The sequence below is a fragment of the Podarcis melisellensis genome (genome assembly GCF_964234715.1).
Source record: "Podarcis melisellensis genome assembly, chromosome: 7".
Lineage (NCBI taxonomy): Eukaryota > Metazoa > Chordata > Lepidosauria > Squamata > Lacertidae > Podarcis > Podarcis melisellensis.
The window spans coordinates 70,258,468-70,280,818 of record NC_138539.1 but is presented as its reverse complement, the minus strand read 5'-3'; the positions used below and the strand labels follow the sequence as shown (position 1 = coordinate 70,280,818).

Sequence of the window (22,351 nt, the reverse complement as noted above, 5' to 3'; positions counted from 1 at the left end):
GTTGTTGTTGTTGTTGTTGTTATCGTTGTTGTTGTTGTATTCATTGTTGCCCTTGTCGAACTCAGTAAGGAGGAGGCTGGAGATAAAAGTAGAATTAGTTGGCTCTCTCTGTCATTGGCTATAACTCCATCTGTTGTTGATCGCCCTATCTTTTGCTCTGTTAGTCCTAAGGGCACTGGTGCCAACTTGAAATAGTAACAACAACAACAACATTTGTACCTTGCCCACCTGGCTTGGTTGCCCCGGCCACTCTGGGCTGCTTCCAACAAATATAAAAGCATAATAAAACAAACAAACATCAAAAGCTTCCCTATACAGGGCTACCTTCAGATGTCTTCTAAAAGTTATTTGGTTATTTATCTCCTTGACATCTGATGGGAGGGCATTCCTTAGGGTGGATGCCACTGCCGAGAAGGCCCTATGCCTGGTTCACTGTAACTTCACTTCTCGCAATGAGTGAATTGCCAGGAGGTCCTTGGAGCTGAAAGATGGTGGTAGAGACGCTCCTTCAGGTATACAGAGTTCTTAGGACTGATTCGTTTTGAGGATGAGCTATCTGAGAGGGACACTGCCGGTGGCTGTAGTGACTTACTTGTGGGCTGCAGATACAGAGATGGATGAACTGGAACATGAGTGTCATGCCGACAGGCAAGGGGGTGCCATGGAGTGCACCACAGTTGTGTAAAAGCCAAGCAGTGGACATCACAGTGAAAGGAGGGGCTAGCACAGAGTGCTATAGCATATCCTCCAACATTTCTCTGTAGCAAACAGGGACATCCTATTCCATCATCACCATCAACTTATTATTTCTACCCCACCCATCTGGCTGGGTTGCCCCAGCCACTCTGGAAAGCTTCCAACATATATAAAGACATAATGAAACATTAAACTCACCCCGCCCCCCAAAAAAACCATTTCCCTATACAGAGCTGCCTTCAGATGTAATCTAAAAGTTGTACAGTTACTTCTTCTTGGCTAGGGCATTGCATAGCTCCATACCGTCCAACATTTATCCAATGAAAATAGGGACATATGTACTAAGGGAAAGCAGGACATACTGGGATCAAATCAGAAAGCGGGACGGATTCTGTTAATCTGGGAGTGTCCTTGGAAAACAGGGATACTTGGAGGGTCTGCAGTAGCTGCTAACTGTGATAGAAACAGAGCAAACAAAAGCAAGGAGAAGAGAAGGGGTGCTGCGATGAGATATGATAAATTTGTAGTGAGCAGTCTCAAAGAAGGGTGAAAAAGAGATTGGAGCATCATGGGGGATGAGAGTGGCTACAGGACTGCGGGCAGAAGGAGGTTTGTTTGCCTAACAGATCACCTGAGCAGAAAGCTTGATGGCCAGGCAGGATGTGTTTAAATCAAAGCTAACCCAAGAAGTTCAACGATGAAAGGGGCCCAAATGTCCTTGGAGTGTCTGGGATCCAGTAGATGAACCCTGAAGTAATGGTACATTCTGTGGCTCTGAGACCTTCACCTTGCAAAGTGATAAACAGTCCCCTTTCAAGGCCATGCCCTTGTAAACTGCTGCACATGATATTGAAGAGACATCGCTAAAAAAAGAAAAGGAAAAAGGCAGACACATTTTCCATGGTTTTGTAGCAACTGATTCTTACAAAAAGAGACAGGTTTTGCCTCCAAAAACATTTTTTTTTAACATTAATAATAAGTTTGGCCCATTTTAATCTCATATATATCAGAGGAACAAGAGGAATGGAATTACATTATTGTTGCTTCAGATTTTTTTGGATTATATTAATTTAGAAAATGGACATATTATTGTTAGTGTCTCTTTCCTTTTCCTTCATTATTTTCACACTGTGCTTGCTGACAGAAATTCTTTTATTCATTCCTCTCTTCTTTTCTTGCCACAAATTCTCCCTGCTTGTTTAACTTTGAATTCTTAGTCATTCTCCATAGAGGAAACCTGTATAGATCTTTATAAAATGTATCCATTCTTTCCCATTCATTTGCTTCTTGAGAGTTTCAACAGTCTAGAAAAAATAATAATCACTTGTATCAAATAGATGAGTGAGCATGCCACAACACACCCAGTTGTATGAAATACATCCTTACTTCCAGCAGGCTATAATAACAAAATATTCTGTGTGTGTGTGTGCCCTGTGTGTATCTACCAACATCTTATTTGATAGCATCTCATTGTGCACAATATAATGAAATCTAAATTTATTGAGCTTTCAAAAAGAATAATGCTGCTATTATGCACAAAAAGCCCTCCTCAATTTTGTTAAGTATTACCGAACAGTCCATCTATTATGCAGAGAAACAAATAAATTTCATGAGTCCATTTTCATACTGGAAGAAAATTAGTACTAGTTTTGACAAAACCCCACAACAATTGGATTATGTGGTACCTTTATCGTAGGGTGTTGTCATTGCATTTTAGGGTTAGGGGTGGTCAATTGCTTAGACTTGTTGGGGTATACAAGCAAGGTTGGAAGGATGCAAACTCATCCAGTGGCCTGAATCACTGTTGCAAGAGTGCTCTCCCCATCATGCTAGACCCTTCGCATATTGGTTGGTGTGATCACAATGGACCTCAGCCTGAAAGCAGGTTCATGGCAGAATGGTGTTGGGTAGGAGGCTGCAATCTGAAACTCATTTTCCTGAGATTAAGACTCATGGGATTTGCTAGGACTGCTGAGTCCATTGTTAGGATTGTGCTGTATGAGTTCTAAGGCAAGAAGGTCAGTAGAGCACGAGACTCTTGATCTCGGGGCCGTGGGTTTGAGCCCAGCTTTGGGCAAAAAGATTCTTTTATTGCAGGGAGTGCTTGCTTCTAACGCTTCAATTCTATGATTTTATAATCCCTTGTTGTAATAGTCACAAACTCAGTAGATGTCCTTAAATAATCCATTATTTTATGACCATTTTTGAAACCCTTATTCAAGCATTTCTCTGCCCAGACATGGAAAGTGATATGCAAATCCCATCCCCAGTGTACCCAGATACATGGGCTCCTCTCAAGCATTTTTCAAGTTGAGCATAATCGTCTGAAGGGGCTCCTGAACACTTTCAACTGGTCATGCTTAGAAGCCCCTGTGCACTCAGGAATCCTGATAGGCAGGGTTCCTAGATTGCTAAACAGTTATTCCTGTGTTGATTAACATATTTTCCACTTGAGTAAGGATGGGCAAATCAATTTAGGTTTCTCATTTTTCCAATCTTAAATTGAGCTCAACACATTTCCACAATTTTTAGACTTTTTGCTCCAAAAAAGGTCTCATGAAAATTTGTCAACATTTTAGTGTGCATTTTAAATACTGTTGCACATTTTTGCAAGCAATTTCCCTTCATATAATGCATCTTTTATGTTACTACACAGCTGTATTTATTTCTATGCATACTTCTGCCTAATATATTCATTTCTGGATTGTTGTTGTTGCTTTTATTGGAGAACTGCATCACAAAATTGGGAGAAGGGCAGATTTTGAAGGATGGCTGCATCTATATAGCTTTGGGAAGTGTAAATGGATTGAATTTATCCACCATGTCTACACCTGAACATTTCAAAATTCAGTAACATTACAGGTCAACTCAGAAGTAAGTCCCACTGAGTTCAAGGGGACTTATTTCCAGGTAAGTGTGTACAGGATTGCAGTCTAAAAGTACTGACTAGATTGCTGAAATGTGTGGAGACCAGGGAGTTTGTCAAGTAGACATGAATCAACAAAGCTAGACCAGTTGCAATAGCATCTAAGTTGTAGGTGATCAGAAAACCAGACACTCAGGAGATCTAATATTTCTTCAATCCCTCTGAGTCAATCACACGATGTTGTACAAATAAGAAATGGGGGAGACTCATATCTGCCTCACCAAATGAAATTGTGCCATTTAATTTGGCAGTTGCTGGGCCTCAGGTGGTGAAATTGCACCTGCATTTTCAGTTCCTTGTGTCCAGTGATGCTAGAGAGGATTCACAGACTAAAAAAGGATTCGGGCATCAAAAGGATGTTGTGTAAGGAAATGGTTAAACTTCAAAGAGAGCAGGCTAAAGTGAGATACCATTACAACTATGTAAAATGTTCTTGGAAGCAATGGGGAACAGTTCCCAGTTATGGCCACAGAGAGTGAAGGGGAGTGGGGGAGTCAATGGTCTTTAATTAAGAAGTGAGGAAAATGCAGATCGAATATCAGGAAGGCTTTAATAACCATAAAAATAGTCAGGTAATGGAAGAGATTACCAAGGGAGGTTTTATGAAAGTACTAAAATAGGTTATGAAGGCTGCAATCTACAGGCCACTTACTTGCAGTTAAACCACCTGAGCCAATTAGGAGAAAGCAGGCTTGCTTAAGTGGTTTGTAGAAAGGAACTATAAACATCTGTCAGAAGTGAATTATGAATAATTGGTCCTGCTTAAATGATGGAGGGTAGCCTTTAAAGGATTACTTTCTAAGTGTCTCTTTTTTCCTAAGGTTGTAACAAAACTGGGGTTGAGTTTTACAACCCAGCTCCCCATCAAGCGATTTAGAATCCCTTGAGGTCCACTTTTGTTCAGAAATACAAATGGAGGCTACAACCAGGAAGGAGGAAGTAAGGCAGTTTTATTGGAACAGTTGCAACAGAGTCTCTCACTCACCCCTTGCAAGGAGGTGAGGAATTTTCAAGTCCTCAGGGTGTGACCGCCCCGTCACAGAAAGCCCACCCCACAAATACCACAGATATATCACAAAATGCTCAGTGTTCATGTTTTTCCAACATTTTCACAAGTCTGTCAACCAAGATGCCTGACAATACCTTGACTCCAGAATCCATTGTCCCCATTCATACACAGAAGGTACCCTTTTGGTAGGTCTGCTTGGCAGATACCTGTCTAACCAGTTTGTAGAGGGGCTGCCTATCAGGAATTTCTGCTATGTGACCTGAGAGGGTCTCTGAGGTTAACTAGGGGCCAAAGGGCCTTAGTATTGCTGTCTGTATTATTTTGGCCCAAGTTTAATTAAGTAAACTGATATTTCATTGAACAATTTGTGTCTTTCATTGGTAAAAATAAAAAAGAGGCTGATAGAAAGTATCAGTAAGCAATAGCAGTGACTGACAGATAAAGAGTTACACTGTATTCCTTCAGGTTTTTTTGCAAAAGGGATCCTGAACAATAGCCTGCAGTACCTAATGGCTCAGAAAAAAACAGAAAAGAGAAGGGCTTCTTTGTCTTGATGAGGAGATGATAGTTTAACTCAAATTAGATCTAAAATAAATTAGTTCATGCATCAAAAACAAGCTCACACTTTTCATAGAGTTTGTATACATACTTAAGGTAGGTGTGTAAGAGGCTTGTTTATACAGTCGTACCTTGGATCCCAAACACCTTGCCTATCAAATGTTTTGGCTCCTGAATGCTGCAAACCCAGAAGTGAGTGTTCTGGTTTGTGAACTTTTTTTTGGAAACCAAACAACACAGCTTCCACAGTTTCCGATTGCATACAGGAAGCTCCTGCAGCCAATTGGAAGCCACACCTTGGTTGTCAAATGTTTTTCGAAGTCAAACAGACTTCCGGAATGAATTCTGTTCAACAAACAAGGTACAACTGTAATTATATTTTGGGAATGATTCATGTAGCTGCATTGTTTTATACTTTGTGGGTGTCCCATGATCATATCATAAAGTTGTTGTGTTCTGCATTACAAATCAAGCACTGCTAGGACTTGTTGCTTTTTGTTTTTCTAAAGTATTTCTTATCAATAAAAAAATTGGTGTGATGCAATATGCCCTAGTGTGTGTTTTATATGAATACATACACATACCTTTATATACACAAATGGTCACTCAGGTTCAGGAAGATTCCGGATGACTGGAGGCAGAAGGACATCTCTTCCATTTTCTTTTAATACATGGCTTTGGTTTGCATTTTTACTGCATTGTTTTTTATTTATTGTTAGCTGCTTCTAGAGACCATTTGAACAGCAGGCAAAATATGGCAAAAAACAACAACAAATAATTTGATTTCTAGAGTTTTCACTTGCTTTGATGGACATTCAATTGCTTCTGAAGACACTTGTCTACTACAGCCACTGAAGTGCTGAGGAGAATTTTAACAGCTTTCTAGCTTACCAGATTTCTGATTGGCTCTCTATCTAGAGCAGGAAGTTACATTTCTAATGGCTATTGATCCACAGTGAAGTATAGGTAATCCCTGAACTCTTTGGAGGAGCTAAGTGATTTATAAATTAATATTCAAATCAATGAATTGCCCTTCCCAAGGCAAACTCGTAGATATCATGGGGGCAAATGTATGCTCAGAAGTGCTCTCTTGGAAGGTTTCATTCACGTAAATTCAATGCTGTTAGCTAAACAGTCTCTCTCTCTCTCAAGAGTGTGCCATTTCATCTAAAAGGGATAAAGTTCATTCTCTCTCTGGCTTGAATTCTGCTATGCCACTGAGTTATCTCTTATCTCCTATCTCCATCTGATCTTAGTTCAGCTTTAAAGAAATAATAATAATCAAACACTTTAAAAAGTTGCTGAGCATGTACAAAGAGGTTCTCCGGAGAATTGCCAATGTATCTACTTCTTAGACATCATATCTTAGACATTGTGAACACTGAACTGCCATCCTGGGACAACAGAAAAACTTTTAAAACAAACAAATCTTCCTTTTCCTCAATCTGCCAGCAGCTGTGGAAAAGCCCTCCGTGGATTATCGGTCTGTCCCATTAAATATACACGATGATTCTTTGAACGAGTACCAAGCCAAGCCTAGAATTAAAATGCTCAACCTGCTCTGAAGTGTATATTTTTGATTTCTTATGAGTGCTTTTCTCCTTACGTAATTAAATCTGTGAATGCTAGCTAGGTCAGACGCTTCTAAGTAAAACAGCTTTTCAGTGGAGATCTAGAATTCTCCTCTGAAATATATATGAGAATGTTAACCAATTATTCTTCCTGTCTCTGTCTGTTCTTCTTTTCCTTTCCTTGTTAAAAATAAGTATATTGAGGCCATATTGGCAATGACACCAGTTCTGATTAATTAAGGTGGTGACAGGAGGAATTCAGTTGGGGAGGGGTATTACTAACTAATTAATTGATTAATTAAAATTGTGTACCACCCTTCATCCACAGCTCTCAGGGCATTTCACAACATAAAAACACAATATAAAAACACAAAGTACATGATAAAACCCCGGGGGGGGGGACCACAAACCAATAATCCCCACCCAGTGCCACAAACACATTTAAAAGGTGTATAAATAGTGCTTTTTCTGGGGGTACTAGTTTTAGTACGCATACCCCTAAACATTTTGTGAATCTTTGTCCATTTACTGTATTTATTTTTCCTGATTTGAACTATAAAATGGTGATTTTCTTGAGGCAAAATGAGAGTACCCCTAAACGTTTTTTTATATATAGAAAAATATCACTGGGCATAAACATGTGAATCACTCAAAGCCCTGGTTGAAGAGGAACATTTTTCCCTAAAGGTATTCAGTGAAGGTGCTTGTCAAATCTCCCTGGGGAGAGCATTCCACAGACAGGGAGCCACTGAGTTGCCATTCCTGTACATAACAAATCAAAGTTTGTTTCTGTTTCTGTGCAAAGGAAGCAAATCTTGTATAAATTTTCTCCACCAACCAACTAATCTACACAAATCTCTGCCTGAGAGTGTGTTGCTTTGCTATTCTTAAGATTAATGAAGCAAAACCTCTGAAACTCAAAATCTCTGAAACTCAACATTAGCTAGTTCATAGGTCAAATCTGCTATAATTGTGATTATCAAATGAATTACAAAACCAAGTTTCAATCGAATGAAGTTTTCCTTTCAGAGGTGCCAGTTTCAGAAGTCCCTGGTAAGGTTTATTGACTGTTTGACCACTCTGGGAATTGTACTGCTGAGCCACTGAAAAACTCTGAGTAGGGTCAGGCAGCTCACCCATGAGGTTACGTGAGACTACTGCCTCAGACAGCAAGACCCCTGGGGCAGAAAACCTGATTTTAATCCTTCTTTCTTGCCTTGTTCCTGGTGTAGATCCTCACTCACCCCTTCTTCCTTGGTAGCAAGGGAGACATCATTTGCGGGGTTTGCCTCAGGTGCCAAAACGTCTTGGGCCGGCCCTGACTCTGGGCACCCTTAACAAGCTACCATTCCCAGGATTAGTTACTGGGAAGCCATGACTGTTTAAAGTGGTATGATGCTACTTTAAATGTTATAGCACAGAGATGGCCTTCATTCCCTGATGGCCAGTGTTCACTGTATGAAATAGCCTGCAGAGGATGCAATCCTCTTCACGGTCTCCGATCCAAAGTCAAAGCAGCAGGGGGGAAAAAACAAGGTAAGAAAACAGCAGCCAGTCTGAACTGGCAGCATGTCCTGAGGCCGGATCTGAAGGGCAACAGTTATTGAGTGAAAAAATTAATTAACTGAACTATGTGGGAAATAAACAGAGCAAGCAGAGAATCCAGGAAACTCCGCAGGTGATCAACGTCTCTCAGGTATTAAAAGCGTATCCTGGACAAAGGACCAGGAAATGCACTGGGCACAGTGCTAATTGATGTCGCCTGCCATGCATTTTTTATTACAGCATCTAATACACACACACACACAAACACAGTGGTATCTTGGGTTACAGATGCTTCGGGTTACAAGCTCCGCTAACCAGGAAGTGGTTGCTCCAGGTTAAGAACTTTGCCCCAGGATAAGAACGGAAATTGCATGCCAGCGGCACCAAAGGCCCCATTAGCAAAAGCACGCTTCAGGTTAAGAACCGTTTCAGGTTAAGAATGGACCTCTGGAATGAATTAAGTTCTTAGCCCGAGGTACCACTGTATATGGGAAATGCTGTTTAGCAAAAGGGTGACAGTGTTTTGCATTGCACCCACTTTTTGAAATCAACTTGAATTTTTCTGCTGTTCTCCATTGTAGAATTAACATATGGAGCACAGGTTAAGTGACAAAGTGTGCCTAGCTGAACTATGTGTGATGTCGCTGACATGTGTAGCATGTAGTTACAGGTTACAGAGCTATGAATCTACATAGCACGCAGCTGCAATTTACTAATTGTGGGGATGGGGGGTGATCCTTATGCAGAAAGCAGTGCCTGGGGAGGGAAGGCTTCTATCTCCCATTGTCGGTGCATTTGGAACAGTCCTCCGTCCTGGAACACACATGTAACATGGAGCCTATTGAGAGTGTCCCTATTGGACACTCCCTTCCCTTCCCTTCCCTGCATCCTGCCTTCCCAACAGCATCACTTATCTCTTATTTCTGTAATGAAGTGGCGGGCTTCATGCAATGTATCTAGAAAACACCTTGTTTGCCCCTGAGGGCTTATTCTGACATTGTCTGTGAGGCATGTGAGTAACAGCAGTACAGGCCTTTCCTCTGCCCCTTGGGTAGCTTCAGAAGCCCAGGAGTGTGTGGGCAGATGATTTGGCTGCTTCCGATGACAGGACTGCAGCCAGACACCTTTTAAATCACAGAATTAAAAATAACAACAGTGTCATGAAACTCATAAATAGGTGAGTTGGAGTGAAGAACAGTTTTCAAGCCAAGCACCACATTCCCTTCTGAACAGCGTTCTGAGAGTCACAGGCCAGCAGAGGGCAGGGCAGGAGGACAAGGTTGGTGGGGCAGTTAATGTAAATGTTTCATTTTGTGGTTTGTTTGTTTTTCATGCATAATATTTCTATATGCCGCTTTTCACTCACAAGCGTAGCAAAGCGGCTTGCAAACAATAAATGAACATCACAGATGCAACACAAATCAGGTAGAATAATCAACAAATCATCATTAAAACAATTGCAAGTCATCAATGAAACAACCACCTTCTATAAAAGACTATTAGCAAAGCAACTGGGGGGGGGGGAACAGCACAACCCAAGCAAACATCATATTATAAGAGGCACAAAGCATTACATTTCTCATACTCCACAAAACAATATTAGCAACATCTGCTGGATCTACACTGACTTTTTAAATGTTGTTAGAACAATATTAGATATATCATTCTAAAACATCACAGGGCATACTGGTAACATGAAAATGTTCCTTACCTGTTTCTTCTTCAGTTGTTGTTGTTGTTGTTGTTGTTGTTGTTTAGTTGTGTCCGACTCTTCGTGACCCCATGGACCAGAACCCACCAGGCACTCCTGTATTCCACTGCCTCCCGCAGTTTGGTCAGACTCATGTTAGTAGCTTCAAGAACACTGTCCATCTCATCCTCTGTTGTCCCCTTCTCCTTGTGCCCTCAATCTTTCCCAACATCAGGGTCTTTTCCAGGGAGTCTTCTCTTCTCATGAGGTGGCCAAAGTATTGGAGCCTAAGCTTCAGGATCTGTCCTTCCAGTGAGCACTCAGGGCTGATTTCCTTCAGAATGGATAGGTTTGATCTTCTTGCAGTCCATGTCTCAAGAGTCTCCTCCAGGTTAGCCATATTGATTTGTATGCTGTTGGTGGATTGTTGTCATTGTCTTGTTGGGCTGTGTATGTGATAAAGGGGAGCCATACCGGGGTAAAGGCGTCTTCTTCTGTTTGTCCCCATGTCAGTTTCAGTTTATTGGTTAATTTTTCTAGTAAGGCTGTTTCCCATACTATTTGGTACCATTGGTCCATGCTTATTCCTGACAGGTCTCTCCAGTCAAACAAACAAGGCCAACCCCAACCTCTCTCACTACCAAAGGAACGCAAGTGAACAGCAGAGAACTTGCACAAGCAGCGCTGACACCAAACCCTACATACATTAGGCAAAATAGAAACATCACCTCCTGACCCCACCCCCACCCATCTTCCACCCATCTCCCCCTTTTCTTCCTTCATTTGTCTCAACAAATGAAACTGATTTGTAAAAATGTTACATGAAAAAATGCAAGAAAGAGACATTACACATACTTCTGTAAATCAATAAATGTTTTAATAATTTTTTTTTTAAAAAGCATCAATTCTTTGGCGATCAGCCTTCTTTATGGTCCAGCTCTCACTTCCATACATCACTACTGGGAAAACCATAGCTTTAACTATATGGACCTTTGTCGGCAAGGTGATGTCTCTGCTTTTTAAGATGCTGTTTAGGTTTGTCATCACTTTTCTCCCAAGAAGCAGGGGTCTTTTAATTTCGTGACTGCTGTCACCATCTGCAGTGATCATGGAGCCCAAGAAAGTGAGAGCTCTCACTGCCTCCATTTCTTCCCCTTCTATTTGCCAGGAGGTGATGGGACCAATGGCCATGATCTTAATTTGTAGGTCCTGTAAAAAAGCTGTTTCCGTACTGCCTGGTTCCTCATTGCTCTGTAGCACCCTCTGGTGTCACACTTTAACAATGCATTATTAATGCTACAAGCAAAATGTTCTGTGTCCAAATACATTATAACCATTCCTTAACTCTTCCTTAACATTATAAACCATGAGTGTAGATCTGCCTGTTAACAATGTGACTATGCACTGTTGAAATTTATACACACTCTCTTCCCATCCTAATAACTCATAGTTTTCCCCTCAGTTCATCAAAAGACACATACAAGTAATGGCCATGGCACCAACTCTATTAGGACTTAGGACTCCTAGGTCTGGAGGGTGGGGCAAGGCAGGTGGAAAAGGCCATGGCCTGGTGGTCAGCATAAAGTCTCATTCCCCTTGCAGTTCTTCCCCTGGAAACAGCTCCCTTATGAAGCTTAAAAGGACTGTCCACTAGCTGCTGCAGACACTCTCATGGGCCCTTCCCTATACTCTATCTAATACAAGGGACATTGTCAGAGAAAAGAAGGTTGTGGAGAAAGGTAAATGAGGGGCCTGTAGAAATTGGAAGGGGGAGCAGCTCCTGTGCAATTCTCACTTCTGATATTGAGTCCCACCTCTGAGAAATTTCTCCTCGCCCTGGAATATGTTGGTGAAATAGCCCCCACCCCGACTTGTTTGTTGTCAGCAAATAGGAAGGAGGATTTTGAGAGGCCATTGGAACACAGCTGTAGACTGTTTCTCCCATATTGCTTCACTACACTTCTGGGACCACAGAATATTCTCATATGGACTCCAGGACTTGAAGGAGACAAACCAGACTTAAGGGCAATGGGTAATGTATATACTGAATGGCAAAAGATAACTGTGCAGGTTACGTGTGTTGTCCGATGGAATGCTACACATATTAAATAGACAAGGGATGTAGGAGCAGGTGTCAGAGAGTGGCATGGACAAAACACCATGGTGACCTTGCCCATCTACTGCTATGTGCCAGCTGGGTGTTAAACTATTCAGCTGTGATAAGGGGCCCTACACATGTACCAACATATGTATGTATAGCTCCTTCTCACAAAGGGACTATTTTAACACATTTGTTTGTTTGCACTCACACTCAGCACAGGGTTATATGGCCAGCAACTTCATTTCATAGAATCATAGAGTTGTAGAGTTGTAAAGGACTATGAGGGTCATCCAACCCGCTGCAATGCAACATTTTTTGCCCAGTGTGGGTCTCAAACCCACAACTCTGAGATTAAGAGTCTCATGCTCTACCAAACTGAGCCACACCCCATATCATATTGGGTGTTTGTTTTGAAAATGAGCATCATGAAAAGCTTAACTTTGTGGATAAATAGCCACTGTGAGCATGAGAACAGTAGCCAAGAAGCTTGTTCTGGTGCTTAATTCAGACCTAAATCTCACTTTCCGGGGCTGAGTTCTAAATAAAGTGGCTACAGAAAGTGGCTGTGGATTGTCCAGAGGCCGACATGATCCTTCCTACTCACCAGGTTCGATCTACGGCACATTCGGTTGAAACAAGATTTGCCCCCATACCTTCACTGTGTCATTATATTTGCATTTTTATTTGCTTGTATATCGGCCTGCAATGGAAATTTCACAGCTAGGAATGCACTGTGGGGTGAAGAACTCATTGCAATTTAATATTATGTCTATCTTCACTTTTCAAGACTGTCTGGATCTTACCTTCTTTAAAAAAAAAGGCTTTGAAATATGAATCTCTTTTTCTCTTGGCAGCAGGTGTCATAAATACAACAGTGTGGAGCCCCGAAGAGTGGCAAACTGCCCCACAGTGGGAGCCCATCAATATCTATTACACGACCAGCATGTGAGTCTGATATGGATGGCACACCCTGATTCATATCTATTTCCTCTGTCGCCTTCTCTCCAGGACCGATGTCAGTTTGGCTCAGTGAGAGAAAAGAATAGACTCACTCTGACTTGAATCTTTTTCAACAAGGCCGTGGAGAATATTCTCTGAATTACGAGTAGGCAGCCAGTTATTAATTCAACAAGGACCATGTTGTTGCAAGAGGACAATGAGCAATGCTGCTATGCTTTTCGCATGCTGGAAAATGAAGTGTGGTGGTCAAAGTGTCATTAGGGCTGGAATAGGCTTCTGAATTACTCAAATGGTGGGCTTTCCTTTATGGAATGAACCATGCAACCTAATCTGTTATGCTGCCTAATCACACTTAGGGAAAGAAAGCTGATATATATTGCATTATAATTGGCACACCCCAAACACCATCAACAGTCCAAAGTAGTACAGTCTATTCTAGTATGTCTGGGCTTTATCACTTCACTTTGCTGCATATGTAGAACCAAATTACTCCTATCGTTGTGAGATACAGATAGTGAGAGATGTTTTGGAAATCTTCACAAAGTTATTCTCCAGCTTGTTAGGCTAGGGGCCCATTTCTCCCATCTTGGGAGGGGTGAAGACAACAGGTGCACCTTGGGTACTTGTACGGCTATTGGGGAGGGTCTGGACTGTTTCTTTTTAGATCTGTCTTCCTCAGCAGTGTTTTTGTCCTAAGGGAAGCCTCTCGCACCCGAGGTGCCAATTCCTGAGGGCCAAGTCATTCCCTCCCCCAATATTTTTTGGGAGGGGGCCAAGCCCCCCAATGCATGAAAAAACCAGGGGGGTGGAGTAGGCCAAGCATAGATCCTAGCACATTGGGGTTTCAATGGCCTGGCCTGCTCTTCCTCCTCCTCCTGTTGACTCTGCCCCCTGGCTTCTCCCAATGCCCTGACATGACGCCAACCTCCCGCCAACCTCCTTCACAAGTTGGCACCTCTGCTTCACATAATATAGCAGCTTTGTTCAGCCAACCAATCCTAGGAGCGGAATAGGAATTTTCAGAACGGCTACCACAATTGGCCATGGGTGGGAAAATGCCTGTTTTTCACTGATCTTATACAGCTGAATTTATTAACTTTGTTATACACAATTTGGAAATTAAATTGCTCTTTGTGGGTTACAGCTAATGTACTCTTAATATGTAAACTACCTCAGATTAATTTTTATTTGGAAAACGAGTACACCCACATACAAACCAAGAAGAAGAAGAAGAAGAAGAAGAAGAAGAAGAAGAAGAAGAAGAAGAAGAAGAAGAAGAAGAAGAAGACCAGCAGAATTATGTATTGGATGTTATTCCAGAGTAGGCTTCTTATTTCAATATGTAATATGAAGCACCCATCATTCCTATGCTGGACCACAAAGCAGTCTTCCTGCCAAGCTTAGATCTTCACCATACTCATCCAGATCTTATTCCTAGTTCCTTATCTTCTCCTTCTTGGTTATACATAGGTTATACATACAGAGAAAAAGCTGCTATAGAGTTGAGAAAGGAAATGTGGTTATATGAATCAGTTCCAAAGTCACACATAAAGTTGATTATTTGATGGGTACAGGGTTGTGAAGATATGTTTATTGGCCTCAACAAGAGGGTTACAAACTGGCAGACTAATCTAAAACTTTCCCCCAATTGTAAAAGTTAATATATCCCCCAAATAAAACTATTCATCACCTGTTATGGAGATCCATCTTGACAGTGTTGAGATGCTGTCTGACTGTTAACTGTTTTTGGCTTTACCAAGACTTAAAGCATAGCCGCTTTGTGACATCACACATGATATCAGAATGGCATGTTTGCATTCAACCTAGACTATCTCCATGCCAACAGCAATGGCCAGTAAACTTCTGCAACCAAGTAACCATCAGCCTGACTACCCAATTGTTTCTATCTAGACTATTGGTTGTTCATTTTTTGCTCTCATAATAAAAGTGAAGAAGAGCTGTGTAGAATCTGAAAACATGCCTCCACAGTTAAAGAAAACTAATTGTCAGAGAGTGGAGACCGTCTCCCCATCTAGACCCTTCCAAGGAGGAGGAGGAGGAAGGCAGTTTAGATTTACAACAGGGGCTTGAGGAAGGTAGCAGCTCAGAGGCAGATGAGAGGAAAAGTTGGGAAATAATGGGAGAACCAGAGCAACACCTGGCTGACACATCATTAGATAGCATTCCCGACCCACCATCTCCCTGAACCCAGCAGGACTTAAAAGTAGGAGAGCAAAGAGCTCAAAGACAGAGCAGTACCTGTAGAGGAGATGATGATGATGATGATGACGACGAATGAGGAAGAGGGAGAGAAGGAGGCATGGAGATTCACTCAGGACAACACCATTATCCAAAAGGCTGGGTTCTATAGCCTCTCTCTGCAAAGATTGAAATTAAAAAGGACGGTAAGAAACTTTCCCTTTTCTTTATACTTTCCTGGGCAACCAGCCAGGAGCTGCTGACAGCATCCTGACAGCTGGTCACTCTCTCTGCTGAATCTGTTAGGAGTTCTGGTTGGGCTTTACTGCCCCTTCCATGCCATGCCCATTCTTTTATAGTTCTGTGCCACCCTAACCAACCTTGGCCAAGCCTTTCTTCATCATGTCCCATATGTTGCTTGTTAGCTCCCTATACTCTGTCTGTCATACCCCATTCAAGGCAGGGTGTATGTTTTTATGTCTGGTTCAGTTTCCCTTAACGGAACTCCTTCCAGGCTTGATGCAGAAAGGATCTGAAACCATTGCTTCTAAGTCCCTTTTGCAATGCAGTTGGAAATTACTTTCCTTCTTTGTCTGGGAACAGTGCAGAAATGGGTACTCATAGTTTACTCCCCACTATGGTGGCAGTGTGAACTTTACAGCTGAAATTAGTGTGGGAGCAATCAATCTTTGTTTGAACAGATAGTTCCAGAGTTCATTGGTAGAAAGCATGTTTCACATACAAACGGTCACATGATCAATCCCTGGCTTCTCTGTGTAGGGTTGCGTGAGATTCCAGTTTGAAATAATCAGTGCAGAAGAACGAACGAATGTTCTTTCATATGTGGTGGAGATTTAAAAGGGTAAATGAGTATTGGGAAATAATTTATAATGAACAGATTTTTTTAAAAGCACTTTCCCAAAAAAACCTAGAATCCTTTCTGTTGGGGATGGAAATTCCCAGGTGTCAAAAAAGTTTATTTAGGTATGCCACTGCTGCGACCCATGTTTTGTTAGTCCAAAAATGGAAAACAAGCACGGTCCCAGCCAAAGAAGAATGGCAACTTAAACTGATGGAATATGCAGTTTGCGGACCTAACTTATAGAATAAGAGAACAATAAGAACATACATTTAAAGAAGATTAGAAAACGTTTATTGAATATATGGGGGGGAAGTGTGTACATTTGAAAACGTTGGCAGCATTAAGATAAATTCAACAGTGTAAATAAGTTTTGATGGATGTAATAATGGAATACTGAATGGTTTAGTTTGTATAAAATATGTAGGGATTTATGTTATGCAAAATGAATCATGCAAAGAGAAGAAGGGAAGCCATTGATATTTTAAGATTATTTAAATGAATATTTTAAATTGCAAAACAGAAAATTTAATAAAAAATATGCATATAAAAAATGAAATCATTGGGCAGTATCCAGCTAACATGTCCCATTAGTGCAAGTATTTACACTTGCACATCAGACCTTGCTCACTTCCTTCCACTCATGTGTAACCCACACTATCTCCATATCTGCTCCGGGGATTTGGAACAACTCCTAGAAGAGATTCCACAGATGGGACAAGTTAGCAGGATACTGCCCACTAGAGGGGCACTGCCAGTATTGACAATACTGAGCTAGCTGGGCCAATTGTCTAAAGCATCATCCTATGGCCTAATGAAACTTGCAAAGAGGCCCTTATATGAACACACCAGAATTGAGCTCAGCTTCTATCTCAGGATCACAATTCCGGTTGAAAGGTTCCTAATCTCCTACTTCATATATTACTAGATCACTAAACTAACAAAGTAGGAGATAATTGACTGGTATCTAATCTAAAAACCCAAAAGGTCAGGTCAGAAAAGCTTTTATCCCTGTTGTCCTGATGCACTCAATTAGTCATGTAACAGTGGGCTTGCAACTTGAACAGGAATGGGGGGGGGGCTTGACAGCATTCCATTCATTTGTAATTATTGCATTCCCATGTCTGAAAAGCAATGCGCATTTGACCCCCCCACCTCACCTCAGAGAAAGAAAAGGGGAAAGGCTGAAAACATTTCTAGCATCGTGGATTCGAATTTCTTCATTGCCACATTACATTCTGATAGCATCTTCTTCATAGAAACCTTTGGCCCTTTGAGATCAAAAACTTTTATCTCTTTAAAACGATTCTCACTTGCTCATTTGGTCAAGGTTACAATCAAGCTTGGCATAAATGGGGACTAAATGAGGAAAGAAATCAGGAAAGTGTTGCACTTCCTCGCAGCATCTTTGAAGGAGGATGCAGCGGGAGAGATAATTTTGCTTTAAGTGGGCTTAATCATAGTTAAATAATGCTGGACCACCCAAATATTTGTTAAATTGAACAGAGACATAAGATGTAACAGAGGTAATTTGTCAGGCTAAGGAAATTCAGATGTGATTTAATTTTCCTCACACACAAATTCCACCCTCCTGCTTCCTTTAGAAGAATGCTAAGCACATTATTTATCCTCCTGGCATCCCTATTAGCTGTATTTCCATGAGAGCAAAGTCAATAATATGCAATAGTTTCTCATTGCTTTGCACAGACATGCAAGCACTATGGTTCCTAGGCCCAAATCAGACACTTACTGGAGCTGAGGATTCTCTTCTGGTTGTGGATGAGAGGGTGGATATACCAGCCATGTAGTTAAATACATAAGAGGTAGTCTAAGTGGGGAGAAATTCAATACAGGTAAGTGAGGGGTAGCAGAAGAAGGATGGGCCACTCCATCTTTTCTTTATTCCCACTGTAATGGAAGTGGGGCAAGTAATATTTTTACTCCATCTCTTCCATGACCAGGTGGGTCAGTCATGTCAAACTCTAGGTAGGCTCCAACCATACTCCTCTTAAGATCCCAATAGCCCTGGATGAGAGTGCTTTCAGGCATGTTCTTGTAGCTTGCTTTTTTCCATCAAACCTCACTCATACACACTGCAAAAGTAAAGGTAAAGGACCCCTGACAGTTAAGTCCAGTCATGAACGACTCTGGGGTTGCGGCGCTCATCTCGCTTTACTGTCTGAGGGAGCTGGCGTACAGCTTCCGGGTCATGTGGCCAGCATGATTAAGCCGCTTCTGGTGAACCAGAGCAGCACATGGAAACGCCATTTACCTTCCTGCCGGAGCGGTAGCTATTTATCTACCTGCACTTTGATGTGCTTTCTAACTGCTAGGTTGGCAGGAGCTGGAACCGAGCAATGGGAGCTCACCCCGTCGTGGGGATTCGAATCGCCAACCTTCCAATCGGCAAGCTCAGTGGTTTAGACCACAGCACCACCTGTTGCCCACATACACACTGTAGCATTAACCAAATGACTGGGCACATGAGGGGTTGGAATAAGCCTCAGTGTTTTGGCACTAGTGCACCCTAGTCTCCAACAACCAATTTTTGTGACATTTATTAATAATTTAATTACCCAAACTATGTAGAATTTTATTCATGTATGCAACTACAGCAGCAAGAATGTTACTTGCCCAAAAATGAAAATAAGTCTCAGCGAAAGAAGAATGGATACAAAAAAATGGAATATGCAGAAATCGTGGCACTTACCAGATAAAGAAGAAATCAAGATAACGAGCTTTTATAAAAGAATGAAAATGGTTTATTGAATATTTACAAATAAACTGTAATCAGATAAGAACATTTGCAGGATTATTGTAATAACCTGCAGGGTTGTGGGGTTTTTTTATAAGAGTATATATTTAAAGTAGATGAATAAATGAGTAAATTAAGTTAATTTGGAATATGCAGAAAATATTAAAAATAAATTTAAGGCATCACAGAAGGAGGGAGGAGGAAGTTGAGTTTTGAAATGTTATAATGATTGTAAAATTATTGAAATGCATAAAACTGAGAATCATAAACAAAATAATAGTAATATTAATAAATTAACAAAGAAGAGGACAAAGTAAAGAAGCAGACTATTGCTTCAAGAAGAAAAAATAGAAGGAACCTTTTAGTCTATCTATGCTGTTATAGCTGTTTAAAAGCAGGCTTTTCCTCACATGCAAAGTGGCAACGTTTGCAGTCAGATGAGAGGAGGAATACAGAAGGATGAAATAGCAAGCATCCACTTTTAAGAGTTTAGATCCTGATGGGTCTTGATTGACAGCTGACTGTGACTTGCCAATCACGAGTCAGTCATGTCTGTCGGGAAACGCTTTGACACCATTTGGAATTTGGAGGAGATGGCTATCGCAGTGTTCATTGCCAGCAGATTTCTCCATCCTTCTGCCAGACCTCACCTAAAGGGTACTTGGTGTATTAAAAGCGAGAGATGTCTTCTCTGCTAAGGCTGAAGAGAAAGCAAGAAATTAGGGCCCTTCTCTACACGCAGCACAGAAACCAAGCAGGTCCCCAGGGTAAGGAATTCCCTTCTTTTATGTCTGGCATGAAAATTAAGCTGGCTGCAGAAGGGGGGGGGGCATAGCTCTAAATCTTTTTACGAATAGCCCTCTCTCAGCTTTTATTATTATCATTGTTGTTGTTGCTGCTGCTACTTGTATTATTACAAGATATCTTGGCTTATTTACATGTCTGGAATATACTCTTTTACCACAGTCATAAAGTGATATGCACATATATAAATACACACAGGACCGAACTGGTCCCCCCCCCCCCACTCCAGATTCTAAAAGTTTTATTCAGGCAGATGGTCTTCTCGGCAGTGGCGCCTGCCCTATGGAACGCCCCTCCCTTCGCCCCCATCAGATGTCAAGGAAATAAACAACTATCTGCAGTGCTTTTTCCCCCCTTAAAAAATGTTATGGGGCACTCATTTTGACTCATGAAAATCACCATTTTATAGTTCAAATCAGGAAAAATAAATACAGCAAACAGACAAAAGTACAAAGATTCACAAAATGTTTAGGGGTATGTGTACCCCTGCGTACCCAAAGAAAAAAAAGCTTGCAAAGATATATCACCTGTCTGACAACAAATGTTGGAAATGTAAGGAGGAGGAAGGGACATTCTTACACCTCTGGTGGACCTGCCCGAAGGTGAAGGCCTTCTGGGAGATGATACATAATGAACTAAAAAAGGTACTTAGATTTACCTTACCCAAGAAACCGGAGGCCTTCCTCCTGGGCATGGTAGACCAGAGGGTGGCCAAGAAAGATAGAATTTTCTTTATGTACGCTACTACAGCAGCAAGGATCCTGATGGCAAAGCATTGGAAGACACAAAATTTACCCACATTGGAAGAATGGCAGACGCAGCTGATGGACTATATGGAACTGGCTGAAATGACTGGCAGAATCCGAGACTCGGGAGAAGAAGAAACGGAGGAAGTTTGGGAAAAATTTAAGGACTATTTGAAAAGGCATTATAGGTTGTATGAATGTTAAAAAATGCTCCTTTTTAGGAAATTACAGCTTCAGCATCGGTTAATTTTTTGAATTGGAAAATAAGGAACAACAAGACAGAAGTGGTGTAATGAAATAATTTTATTGTGTTGAAACTAAAACAATGGATTTGGACTGAAATGTTTAGAGACCAGATATCACGATAAAATGGAAGATATATTATTATGTTTAAAATAAGTTAACAATTTGCTGAGGTTTTAAATTTACAGAGAATGCAGTGTTCGGAAGATGGGGGGAGTCCACTAGATTTAAGGAAATAAGTGTTTGGAAGTTGGATTTTGTATACTATAAACTTAATAAAAATTATATTAAAAAAAAAACAAATCAGGAAAAATAAATACAGCAAACAGACAAAAGTACAAAGATTCACAAAATGTTTAGGGGTATGTGTACCCCTGCGTACCCAAAGAAAAAAAAGCATGGACTATCTGACTTTTAGAAGACATCTGAAGGCAACCCTGTATTGAGAAATGTTTAATGTTTTTCATTTTTTTATGTGCTGTAGACTGCCCGTAGTGGCTGTGGAAATCCAGCCAGATGGGCGGGGTATAAATGTAATTATTTATTATTATTATTATTATTAGTAGTAGTAGTAGTAGTAGTATTCTCTACTCCAGTACTGACTGTGTGTCTACTCAGAGGCAAGTCCCATTGATTTCCATAGAACTTAGTCCCACATAAGTGGGATTACAGTCAAACCTGCTTGACTTCTCTCTATATATCATACAGAGAAAGGAGGGGGGGATAATAGCTAGAAAAGGCACACATGAACCAGCCTTGCACACATGCCTCACAACTACATATTTTGTGTTGCATTTTAATGGAACATGCAATCAAGTTTGTACGATATTTGAATACTTTTATACAGCGGTGGAGCAAGCCGATCGGGCGCCTAGGGTGGTGCGCATGCCCTGCGCCCAGGGGCAGGGCCAGCCAACCACAGGGCAGGACGAGCCAGGGCAGAACGCTCCGCGGGGCCTCTGAGGAGTCTGCCTGCCTCCTCCCACTCAGCCACCCTACAGCTGAGGGGGAGGCAGTGGGCAGACCGTTTGGGGCAGCATGGAGCCTGCATGCCCAAGCCACCACATCACTACCAGGAGAGACATGTGGCTCATGCGCACTACAGGCCCTGTGGTGAGTGCCACCCAGCCTTTTGTCACCCCCCTCAGTGGTGACACCCGGGGTGAACCACCCCCACCACACACCCCTTCCTCCGCCCCTGCTTTTATATCAGACATAGGCAAACTCCGGCCCTCCAGATGTTTTGACACTACAATTCCCATCATCCCTGACCACTGGTCCTGTTAGCTAGGGATGATGGGAATTGTGGTTCCAAAACATCTGAAGGGCCGGAGTTTGCCTATGCCTGTTTTATATAATGCTGGAGTTTGAAATATACTTTGGATGCCTCTGTGTGTAAACACTTACATGCCTGTTGAATTCTTGTAGACATCTATAGCTTTTGTCTGCTTCTACTGATTTCTCTTTTGTGGTCACCGTGACTTTTGTTCTGCAAGGCAACAAACTGACTTTGAACTTCTTTTGAAAGCCTTCAGCATTCTGCATCCAACCACCCTCCTTTGTAATGTTTGTTCATTTTCCATAAAAGCTTACAAATGTGTTCGGCTTCACATTGTTGAGAATGCCTGCCCCCCATGTACTACAACGGTGACATGCTTTTTCAGCAGTTGTTTCCTTTGTCTATTTAAT

The 22,351-nt window shown here is 41.5% G+C and overlaps 2 long non-coding RNA genes across 5 annotated transcripts in view; one reads left to right on the top strand and one right to left on the bottom strand.

Annotated features, from left to right (window-relative positions):
• The window catches only part of LOC309373820, a 256,704-nt gene that overhangs the window by 106,661 nt on the left and 127,692 nt on the right, over positions 1 to 22,351 (top strand). The gene's annotated exons all lie outside the window — the stretch shown is intronic.
• LOC309374335 lies at positions 1,731 to 14,810 on the bottom strand. Its single transcript, XR_014170533.1, has 2 exons — positions 14,747 to 14,810; positions 1,731 to 2,000 (listed from the first exon to the last, which is right to left on the bottom strand). It is a non-coding gene; the product is annotated as an uncharacterized lncRNA (long non-coding RNA).